Source organism: Alosa alosa, chromosome 13 (genome assembly GCF_017589495.1).
Source record: "Alosa alosa isolate M-15738 ecotype Scorff River chromosome 13, AALO_Geno_1.1, whole genome shotgun sequence".
Classification (NCBI taxonomy): Eukaryota; Metazoa; Chordata; class Actinopteri; order Clupeiformes; family Clupeidae; genus Alosa; species Alosa alosa.
The window spans coordinates 27,595,926-27,608,168 of NC_063201.1; the positions used below are offsets into that span (position 1 = coordinate 27,595,926).

The following is a 12,243-nucleotide window of genomic DNA, read 5'->3' on the forward strand; positions in this document are numbered from 1 at the left end:
AACCTGAGCCTTGAACTAGATGTACAGCAGAGCGGTACAAAATATGACCGCTGCCCAGTCTTGCACATTCGCGCCGCAAAAATAAATCATGCTTGTCAATTTGTCTCCATCTCCTACTCCATCCCCTACTCTTGCAACTTTTGTGTATGTAAATGTTTATGTGTGTTTGCTTCTGTGCTTATCTGTGTGTGTGTTGGCTTGTGAGTGTGTGTGGTGGCGGGGGTAATGGTGTGTGTGTGTGTGTGTGTGTGTTTATGTGCCTGTGTGTGTGTGTGTGTATGTTTATGTGCCTGTGTGTGTGTGTGTGCATGCTTGTGTGTGCATGCCTGTGTGTGCATGTCTTTATGTGTGTGTTAATGTGTGCGTGTGCGCGTGTGTGTATGTAAGTGTGTGTGTATATGTATATTTCAACTTCATCTGGCAACCCTTCGCTCAACACCACCATTCGCAGGCCGATTTGTGTACAGTCACTACATGATTCATTTATTGTGTGGCCCCCCCCATGAACGGAATTCCAAGAAACTCAGCATGCATTCAGAGCGTGTCACAGTGATCCTACAGGTCAATTTTCATGCAGTTCTGAACACGTCAGCCAAAGATACCTGCCATTACAGAGCCTCAGTTGTGCTTTTCATCTTTAGCCATGTGGCGTTATATCGTAAATGAGTGGTTATGGAATGGGTTGAGATGGCCCCTTGAGCCCAACATACAAAACATATGTGGTATTCCTAGGCCCTGCGGTTCTCGAGATATTCACAGAAAACTGTGTCCACCCTACCCTCCTTTTATGGGGTCCAGTCCGGTGGGGGGGCGACAGATCAAAACGAAAATCAATGGTTCGGTGTCATCCTTGGGGGCTACATGCCCACTAAGTTTCATGCAGCCCGGTCTTTCAGTGTCTCTGGAATCGTTGACACAAAATTACTGGGGGAAAAAAAAACCTCATTTAAACCCATATGACCACTACGCTAGGTATGCTAGCACAGGTCATAATAATGCTATGGCAGTGTGGAAGTAATTGGACTCAAATAGGGATTGGGTCAGTGCAGGCATGTGTATTCCCACAATAACAGCATCAACAGAATCACTGCGGCTGCTGATGTTGTGAAACGTGAAACATGGCCCACTTTCGAGTCCACACACTACTGTGGCTGATGTAAGGCTATAAGCAGAGTCTACACACTACAGTGGCTGATGGAAGGCTATAAGCAGAGTGTACACAATACAGTGGCTGATGGAAGGCTATAAGCAGAGTCTACACAATACAGTGGCTGATGGAAGGCTATAAGCAGAGTCTACACACTACAGTGACTGATGGAAGGCTATAAGCAGAGTCCACACACTACTGTTGATGGAAGGCTATAAACAGAGACACTGTGCATACTCAGAGCAGCTTATAAAGCATACTGCCCTCTTGATACGGAATGTTATTGCAAGGCTGATGCTCTTCTGTAATGCCATTTACAAAACTGAGGCCTCACAAACATGAAGATGATAGCATTGGGTGTGTTAACTCAAATAACAAAACTGAGAACAGACAATTTCCACGACAGATGAAAAGTGTACATACCTGACCCTTCAGGTATGGTGTGTGTGTTTGTGTGTGTGTTTTCATGGAACCACCAACCACACAGTGTGACATGGCTAACCCATTTTTGGGGCCTGGGTTTGGTTTTGGCCAAGGTCTGGCACTTTTGCTTTGTGGTCTCTGCATTTCTCACCACGAAGACGGAGTGAGCGCTCGAGGTGCTGGCCATTAACCATCACAGAATGACCGAGGTTAACCACAGTGTAGTGTTTAACTGACACATGTAGGCCACTGTCTGTATGTTTGTGTGTGTATGTTTGTGTGTGTGTGTGTGTGTGTGTGTGTGTGTGTGTGTGTGTGTGTGTGGGGGGTCCATCTGTGATCGAGAAACCAAGGCATAAAGCATCTCAGCACTACATGACTTGTCAGGACAATTTAACTGTAACTGTGTGTGTCTGTGTGTGGGTGTCTATGTGTGTTTCCTGGTACAAAAATGCCTTCCCTCACAGCTTCCATAGCAGGAGCAATATGAGCAGTGTATGGAGGCTGTGTTTGCATAAGTATTGCGACACAACTAAAGAGAGAAGAATAGAGAGTAAGATACCCATTGGTCACTTAAGATGACCAAATCCTATTCGGAAATCCAACCTACTGTAGAAAATTTAACTTTGTTCCACTTTCACGGGAACATCTACATATCTTGGTGTACAGAACGTACAACTGTATGTGGAATTGACTGCATCACGCAGAGCAAAAGCCTCTATAAATGGGTCATCACATTTGGATAATATGATACTCATTATAGTCGAGAGTAAACAGCAGTAAAACATCCATTGTGGGGGGAGAGAGGACGACGTGTTTCAAGAGTCTCTCAGACCACTGATGGAAATGGCAGACACGAAAACCAGAGGAACAAACACCATGCACCGCATGTGCGAGTGTGAGCTTTCGCGCAACATTCATGTGCATATGTGTGACTCAGCTAACAGGAAAAGTGGGAGAGAGGTGAGACACTCAGCTCACACACACTCACACACACAAAAAGAGGAACTAGATGAAAATATTGGAACGTGGGCTGATGAGGCCAGGTAGACAACACTCGCCGCTACGCCACAAACCACAATGAGGTTTATGGCAAATGTCAGGAGGCTAAAAAAAACAAACAAGCCTAATCACATCCGCTTGTCGAGCGATAACATTGATGCTGTAACTAGTAACATTGATAACATTCAAAAAGAAAACACAAAACAGCCGACACAAGTTGAAGTGATGAAAATATTGAAATTGAATATGAGGCTAGGTTAGCGCTAACGGCGCAAACCACAAGGCAAAAAGAAAAAACAAAACAGCTGTCACTAGTTGAAGCAACTCTGGCAAGTTTTGACAATATGCCAAATGTGACAAAGTTGGATGTTACTGCGTTCAACTCAGAGTTGCCTTCTCCACTGGTCTGCCTTCACAGAAGGGAGATGCTCTGATCTCTTTACAAATGGTCTGAATGGGAATACACCACTGTCCTGTCACAGGGACCCTTCACAGGTGTTTGTGATGCCCTGACTGACCAATGGCGGCCCCGTCATGCCGTGCTTGTTCTGTCTGATGAGGTACTAGCAAACGGGTCATAGGAAAAGGTTAGGAATGGCAAGTTGATGTTTGCCCTCTCAAAGGGGCAAATAGGCAGGCAGCCGTGCCGACGCCGAGCACAGGGTTGTGTCCACTGCCGCTGACATGCCCGTGTGCGTATCCACTCACACTCCAACTTCCTGTCCTCCTTGTCTCCATCACTCTCTTGCCTCTGCCCTCCTCCTCTCCTCTCCTCCCCCCTCGCAACGCTGCTGCTCGTCGGCTGCACTCCCATCAAATTGGCCCTCCCTCCTGCCGTCTGTGTGCGACATCGCTCCGAGGGCTCCCGACTCAGACAAGCGTGCACACACAAACAGCGACACAGGCACACGTGCAGGCATGCGCACACACACACACACACACCACACACACACACTCTCTCTCTCTCTCTCTCTCTCTCTCTCACACACTTCCACATCTCTCACAAACAAACACAAGGAAGTGTGTCACTCTGGAAGGATGCAGAGGGGATTTTTGGGCCCGTCTCCTCCCCTCGCCACTGGAGAGCTTCCCAGCTCTCAGTCACAGCAGCTAAGAGTGGAGGGAGAACAGGCCAGCTACCCTCCTCCAACAACATGGAACCTTCACACGGAGAGAGAGTACGAGAGAGAGAAAGAGAGAGAGAGAGGGAAAGGGGCAGAGAGATTGATGGCAGAGAAAAACAGGGGAAGATGGAGAAAGGAACAGAAAATGAAGGAGAGACAAAGAGAGAAGAGAGAGAGAGAATGCCAGTGAGAGAGAGAGAGACAGAGAGTGCGTGCAGATGGCCTGCTTCTACCAGGAGCACATCTGCACGCTCATAAAAACTCAAGCAGGTCACCCGGAGAGACACGTCAGAGAGAAACGTGAACCAGGGGACTAACACAATATGCACAATCACATTAAAGCATGCATCTCAGTGAAATGTGTGTGTGTGTGTGTGTGTGGGGGTAGAGAGAGAGAATGAGAGAGAGAGAGAGAGAAATCAGATATTACCCAAAGCAATTAGGGAGAGACAGAGACAGAGACAGAGACAGAGATGAGAAAGAATGAATGAGCAAATGAGTGCAAGAATGAGGAGAGAGAGAGAGAGAGAGAGAGAGAGAGAGAGAGAGAGCGTGAGAGTGTGTGTGAAAGAGACAGGACAGAAAAAGACAGCCATCATGGTGTGAATGAGAAAAGAAAAAAGGGCAGGTGGGATGACTGTAGACATGCAGGAATTAGCAGGACCCCAGATGAAAGCAAGACAGGGATAAGACAGCAAACCAAATAAGAGAGTGAATGTGAGAGCATGAGAGAGAGAAAGAGAGAGAATGAGAGAGAGAGCATGAGAGGTAGTGTGGTGTAGAGTTTCATCTCCAGACCCCGGCGCTTTGCTGTTTCAGCTGTGCCGGAGTGCTGGCCAGCCCCTGCTCTCACGCCACTGTAACCCCGTCCGCTCCTCCCGTCCCCCTCGCCCGGCCTGCCTCCTCTGGCCCTGCCCTCTGCCAGCTCTCCCCAGTGCCAGCAGCCCCAGTGCCATGCTGCCCATCCGCTCCTGCAGCAGCGCCCATGCCAGGGTGCCATCTGATCTAATACCAACCATATCTGGAGCCACTTTTGCTCATTGCACCGCCCTAAACCGCCCCCCACCCATATCCACACATCTCATACGCACTTTCTATGAGAGCAAACTGCTTTTTTTTTTTTAAGAAGCACACTTTCAGGTGAACCCTTCATGGCCCTCTGTGTATCCTTCCAAAACGATCAATAAATCTCGCTCTAGGCCATTAATCATAGTCCATTATAATCAGTAGTATTGCATTTTCCAGTAATAGGCTATGCATAGTTAAATTGTTATACATCATATCTACCCTTTTTTAATTTCTGTTTACAAAGTCTAAAAAGCAAACAGAAAAGTACTTTCATTTAAATGTTCCATAACAAACTCTTCTTCGTAAGGTCTAGTGTATTATTACACTATGATAGGGCTTATGACCTAAAAGTAGAGTGAAATTAACCGAAAATCATTAACGATAATTATTTGGATGACAATTAATCATCAACTAGAATTTCCTGGTTGTGACCAGCCCTACTCGATGACACAATGAAGAGCCAGTGGCTCATTCGTGTCCATTCAGTATGAGTGTGGATGACCACAAAAACGCAACGCTTGTCAAACAGGAACTCATTATGGGATGGAAAATATTCCCAGCAGGCCATCCCTCGCTTCTCTTTGAAATGTTGAAAGTGCATGAGAACACAAGGAGCGTGCCAAATAATGTCATTACACACAGATTGAAATCCAATGACAATTATGGTATTGATTGGTAGTGATTCATTGACCATGCAATCACAAAATTTTGTTTGACAATTACCCCCCTTCGAACCTACCTTTCTTCCTTAAGAAGGACCCACAAAAGTCACCGAACATCTTTGTCTTGCTATGCAGTCAGCGTAATAATAAAGGCATCACATTGTTCTCCATAGCAATTTGACTTCATTGATGTCTCGCGACACAAAACGTGGTATGCAAACAACCATTCTCTTGCAGAAAAAACAATTATTGCTGTGTGCGTGAGAGTATGATTCAGACAGATACATGTACACATTCTAAACACGTTTCATCCAGAGCGTTGAACCAGAGACTTTTCTCTGAGACACAGCACTCAAAAAATCCTCCATAGAAATGCATGGGGTTAGTTTGTAACCCGTTGTCTACACATATCCCACCCCTTCCTCGCCAAAACGTCAACATGTGTATACATTGAGCCACTAATGTGGTGTGATGTGACTACATTGAGGCAATTATGTGCTGTGTTGTGCAATCATCGTGCCAATCATGTGTTGTGAACTCACCGCTGAAGCACGGTTGGTGTCATGAAGCCTTGCGCACGCGCATTTCTGCCGAATAGGATGCCCGATGAGTACCCAAAAAGCGTTGCTATATGGCCGCTGAGTGGAGGGACTTGCCTAAAAGGACTTTGGTTGAACCCTTGTCAGCCTTAGAACAGAGCCATATTATATTACTACCAGACATTTCTCTCCTCTAAATAGACTAGAGGTGATGCCATTTCATGCATCGTGAGAAGTTACTTAGGCTATATTGTGTCAAGGAAAGGAACTTGAGAAATGCTTATGTTGGTGGAAATGTTTTTCTACTGGAAAAAATCCATTCCATCTTAAACCTCATCTGAAACCACTCAAATATTGTAGGCTATGGAATGATGATTCAACATTGAGGATTACAAATTATGGGCATAACAAACACTACACCATAACTCAGTACCGTGAAATGTAAACACCCCCAAAACAACTTTGTCAGCCTATGATGTAATACAGTCCTTAACAAAATGTTGACCATATTAATCTTACATATATGTATGCATTTCAGTTGCATCTGACCTACATAAAGCATATTTTCTATTCAAGGCCATGTGACCATAGCACTGGCCCATGCACATGGTTGTTGGGTGGGCTTTATAGATGGAGACCATTTTACTGCTGGAACATATACATATATATATATTTATATATATATACATATATATATATATATATATATATATATATATGATGATGGGTGGAGAGAGAAAAAAAACTTAATCTGGATAAAGCCTGCAGCTTCACAACGTAATACATGTTCCAGAGGAACAAAGTACTCATGGGCGGTGCAGACCTATGGTGTAATATACTCAGCTGAAGAGTTTTAGTATGGTCCTTCATCTAGCTTCTCATAATCCCACACTGGAAAACACGGATGTGCATTTTTAATTGTGCTTCTTTCTCCCACGTCTAACTCGAATTAGGTCATGAATTGCACAGATTATGCTAGAAAGAGACTACAGAGGATACAGTCAGTGTTTTCTTTTTCTTTTTTTTCTTAAAGACTGGCCTCCTTTCAGGTATATCACTGCTTTTGTATATTTGAGAAAGCACTATAATATTGTGACCTACACAGCTCTTCCTGAAGACTTAGTAATTGCTTAGTTAGCAATTAGGCCAACTGTTCTCGAAGGCAACATTCCAAGACGGTGTGAGAGAGTATCACCAAGTCCTCGTGGTCGTGGCAGTGGGTGGGATCAGAGTGGCTGAAATAACAGTGTCATTAACTTTAAAGTTCACTTTATTGGTTCTTGATTCCAAGGTCAATAAGCATGTTAGATGTGGCGAGATAAAAAGAAGACTCTTAACTCTCTTAACATCTTTGACGAGAAAGCATTTTTTGCATTAAATTATAATTAAAGAAATCACCTAAATCACTCATGGACATTGGCATCTATGGAAGTGGAAGCATTTGGATACAGGAAAAACTGCACAATATGCAAACACGCTTTGGTTCTGTCCTGTGAGAAGTTGTTGACTAAGCCATAAGTAGTTAATATCCTTATAGGACAATAAAGACTCTATACTATAATTTTGATATTTACATACAAAATAGCTCTGTACAGTTCTAGTGTGTGCTGGCAAGCCATTAAATTAGTATAGTTAGACAGTCAGGGGAGATTAAGATCAGTGAGATCAGTGAGACCAATACATAATCTTGTGTGACCTATTAATTCCCATTTCTAATAACCTTTTATCACAGTGCAGGTTTAACCACAGTTCACTAAACCCCCATTTGTCATGAAATGATGATAATTTGTGTGAATATGTCACTGAGTGAGCAGCGGTCTCCAACAGATTCAGCATGAACAGCTTTAAGTGATCGAGAGAAGGCAGAGCTTTCTTTTATGGGGGCAACAGCTGCCACCACTTCAGTAAGTTGACACCGGCGGTGGCCACCAGCCCTGTGTAGTCCAGAGATTTTATTCATCTCTGGCCTAGGAAAAATGTCAGTAAATCAATTATGGATTGCAGATAGACCAGTGCCTGCTACTTCGCTCTGACTGTTGCCAGAGGTAACGGATTTATGTTTCCACAGTAGCCTACATCACCTGATTTTTTTTTTTTTTTTTTTTTTTTTTTTAACCGTTATTGGGAACATTTGTTATCAAAGATTTATCAACTGGGCTTGGGGTGACGATCATTAAAGTTTTACCACTAGAATGAAAATAAACAGTTTCACACAAACATCCACTCAAGTGGAGTAAAAATATGCCAAACTCTGCAACGCTGACTTCTCATCACTTACACTCTCCTCTGAAAAGCCTGTAGAACGCAGGAGGGGCCGACAACATTGTTGCTATGCCATTGTGACAGCTGGGTCTACCTGTTCATGAGCACTTAAGACCAATTAGTTTGTTACTGCTAGGGAGTAAGGTGAAGGCACAGCAGGCGGACACAACATTTCTAGACCAGCAACGTTGAAAGGTAGGCCATCCTGAGTTTTGTCTACATATTCATAAACCTGCAGTCCATCTGGCAGCTTGTGAACAGAGCCTTATCAGAAGACACCACAGAAAATATTTCCCAATCACTGCCACTAAATGTGCTTTAACTGGCACCCCAAGTAAAATGCAAACCATGCTCTCTCGGAGGAACAAGCTGAAATCTATGTGAGCAAAAATCTATTATCACCTTGACTGAACAAAAAGCAGCACTAAAGACAACAATGCATAAAGCCCAGTCATCTACATTCATCTTCAGTTATCTGATGATGATGTGCAAATTGCCCAAACCATGTAGGTCTTCAAGACACAAACACTGAACAAGAAAAGCACTGATTTTTGTCTGTCTGTCCATGTGGGAAAAACATTTCCTCTCCTTCTTGCCTGACATGATTGAGTATGACTGCACAGAGGGGGTGGGTGGGGGGTGCTGTTCACCTCCACTGGCCCATGGCTCCCCTCTCCTTCCAAGCCGTGTGCTGCTCCGCTCATTGTCTTAATTGATGTTTAACCCCTGGATCAGCTGATGACCGTTCAATTAAGGGCTTGCTGCAAGACAGATTAGTCCTGGGAGGCTTCTGCCCTTGCTGGAGAGTACCTGCTTGCCTGCCTCACTCACCCGTAATCCCCCACCAGCGTGGACAAGGGGAGATGGAGGCCATTTTGAATGGCATAGCAGCTTGCCTGCGATCTGCCAGTTCCACGCTCTCCATCTAACACACTGGTGGTGGTACTGCCAAGGTGGATTAGCACCTTGTTCAGGTATTTTTTTTTCTTTCCAATTATATTTACTATCACAATAACTGTGATTTTTAGGTTATTTTGCGGGAGTTGGTGTTAAGGCCTGCGATTGAAACATTAACATCCCTGAAAAAAAAATCCAACTGGGAAATGGGTGATCTAATCTCTTAGCTCTATCTTGAGCAATAGAAAATACAGAGCTACCAGACTGAAATAGCCAGAGCCTGGCTGAGAACAAATTGTCACTCTCTGCTTGCTTACATCCATATCCACATAACCTCACAACCTAGGCCTATTTTCATTTTCTGGCTTGCAAACCGCCGACAACACCTACCTACCTTCCAACAAGGATGCACCCAATTAAAAAGTGAAGACGGTTAACAAAGGAAACTACAATCAGACAGCCTACAACATGCCATCCTTCCGAACCCATCTGCCAAGGATATTGAGCAAACAAATCGGATTCCAAGCCAAACCAGGAACAAATTTGTCCAAAACCCACCAACTAGCCAATATGTTGTATTTCAGACTGACGTGTATGTGAACATGTGTGATGGACAGGAGGCAGGATCTACATCAACAGCCACAACTCAAGCAAAATGTAAACTAATCTAAACTAATCTCCTTTATAAAGTTTTGAACAGCAGAAGTTATAAAAGTAAAGTGAAAAACACCTGTATTTTACTCACAACATATGCTTGCGTCACACATGTGGCAAAGGATGGGCAATAAACAGCAAAACAGATGTTTCCCAAAAGAACAGCCAAGCCAGGATTCTTTCACACAAACTCGCGTCACATACGTACGTCACCACCCATTTGGAGGTGCAAACAATCGGATTTTTGGTTCCTTACTATGTTATCTCATCTCAATGGCAATGCAGCGTTTGTTTGCACCTCCGAAAGCATGGCGTACCCGGTTACCTCCCAAAAACGCCCTTAAACGCCCACAAATACCCGTACGGATAGGTAAATCTGAAGAATAGGTAAATCTGCACAGTAAGAGCGCTGTTTTCACCCATCATCTTGATTAATATTCAACATAATTTTAACATTATACAAAAAAAGAACAAGAGTATATCGCAACATAACTGAAACCACACATGTAAAGAAAAATAAGAAATACTTGAACAGGGAGCTTGGGGCCAAAGTAAAAGAGCTACAGTTACGGACATTCTGTCTTCTCTGAGCCTGGCCATGTGTGTGAGGCTGACTGGCTTGAGAGTCAGAGGATTCAGTTTACGCCATGTAGGCTAAGTCTCTGCTGGGAATCACGACATGCACTACCTGCTGGCATGACCACAGCACCCGCCTGATAATGAGGTTGGCTTTCCACTCACAGCAGAGAAAATTAGGCAGCGTGTTACTGTCACTCATGAGAGACACAATATGCTTCAAAGAATTTTCACTAGTGAGACCTTGAAATACGTAGGCAATTGGCAATAGGACAGTTCACGTGGACAAAGAAGTATATCTCCTTTAGCCTACTTTTTTATTTTTTCAATAGCAAAACACCAGAGACTGAAGTTAATTCCAAACGTGTTGGTAGGAAACATGCTGATAGTCTATGAGGGGCAATGAGCTATACTATGGAAATAATGCTGGCAAAGAATTCCAAGCCCTACACACGTAAACTTGCATAATATCACAGATTTTGTGTCAGTGTTACAAGAGTAACTTTTTACGTGGTTTTCTTCCAGGTGCCGTTAGTTAGTTCAACCGAACTTGACGTGTCAAATGTTTTGAGCACGTATAGGTTTAGGAGATGATCTACAAAGTAGCCTAGGCTTCCGTCAAACAACCTGTCAATCGCTCTGAATGCTAGAATTACAACCGGGTGATCATAACCCAAATTATTTTCCTAAATTAATAAAGGCTGATGTCTAGGCTACCCTAGACTGCAGCTATTTGCGATCTAGAGAAAGTACGGTCATATAGTTAAAATTAACATAACCTCTGAAAAATGTAACACATCCATTAAATGTAGCCTGCTGTATCGAGATGCAATCTCGATGACACTTCTTTAGACGTTAATCTTTTCGACAGCTGCCTGTCACGACTGTTGCGCACACGAATGCAATGACAACAACAATGCGTAAATTCTTCCTGCAACACTTGCACTTTTGTAAACGTATAGCCTAATTACTGGCTTACTCTTGCACATACTACTACATTTTAACGCAATCAAGCCAACTAAGTTAACATACCGTTGACACTCGCAATATATATATAACACGAGACCTGGACCACCATATCGAATTGATGGCTGCCTGGGAGCGATAGGTTAGCTAGCTTTACTTGTCTTCCATTTCATGAGCTCATTCTCTGTCCACATCTAACAGAACGTGCAATGAGTGACATAACGAACAAGTTTGTTTTAACATTGTTGTCTCGCTTAAAATTGTAACCAGTATCATTGCTGGTTTGAGTTCAGAGCAAAATGTAAATGTCAAAGTGCAATTATGGGCTAGCCAGGCAAGCTAGCTATCTCACCAAGCTGCCGAGCTAGCTGGTAAAGAGTGACTTACCCCGGAGTACTGTTTCCACATCTGTAGGGTTAAGACGCTATTTCTAGAGGTCTAGTTAAATGTGTGCCGAGGGGAATGAAAATAAAAACAGGCGATCTGGCATTCAAATTGTATCTGCATCAGTAGCAAAAATCCTTTCCTCTTGATGTACTAGGTAATTATTTAGGTAGCTTGTTCAGTCAAATGATACAATGTAAGCGATGTTCAATCTACCATGATTGGCATCGTTTTATGATTGACACTTGACTAGCCAATAGTAGCAGGGCATTCATCATGGCTAACCAATCAAGAGCAATGCGAGGAGATCATTACTTGTGAAAGCAAAGTTGGTAGGCGAGGGTTAAGGTGAAATAGGAAGGACTTACAGCGAGATCATACTTGAACACAGAGAGCGAAGTCAATGTATCCTTCCGCCTTTCTACATTGTATACAAGTGTAGGCAATGCATGACAGAGTTTAGGCGCTGTCAATGGGCTATTTTCCTGTCAAATCAGTAACTAGCCTACCTACCATGCTTTATAACCTACAACCGGAAA

General features: G+C 43.6%; 1 protein-coding gene across 10 annotated transcripts in view; it reads right to left on the reverse strand.

Annotated features, from left to right (window-relative positions):
- Nucleotides 1-11,998, reverse strand: part of mef2d (myocyte enhancer factor 2d) — a 60,486-nt gene extending 48,488 nt beyond the window's left edge. For 2 of the 10 annotated variants that reach the window (XM_048261498.1, XM_048261493.1), the window contains exon 1: nt 11,708-11,995. The gene's annotated coding sequence lies outside the window, so the exon portion shown is untranslated. Of the gene's footprint in view, nt 1-11,707 lie in introns of all 10 variants that reach the window. The other 8 variants (XM_048261491.1, XM_048261492.1, XM_048261486.1 and 5 more) reach the window with 8 other exon arrangements.
- Between the last annotated feature and the right edge of the window lie 245 nt (nt 11,999-12,243).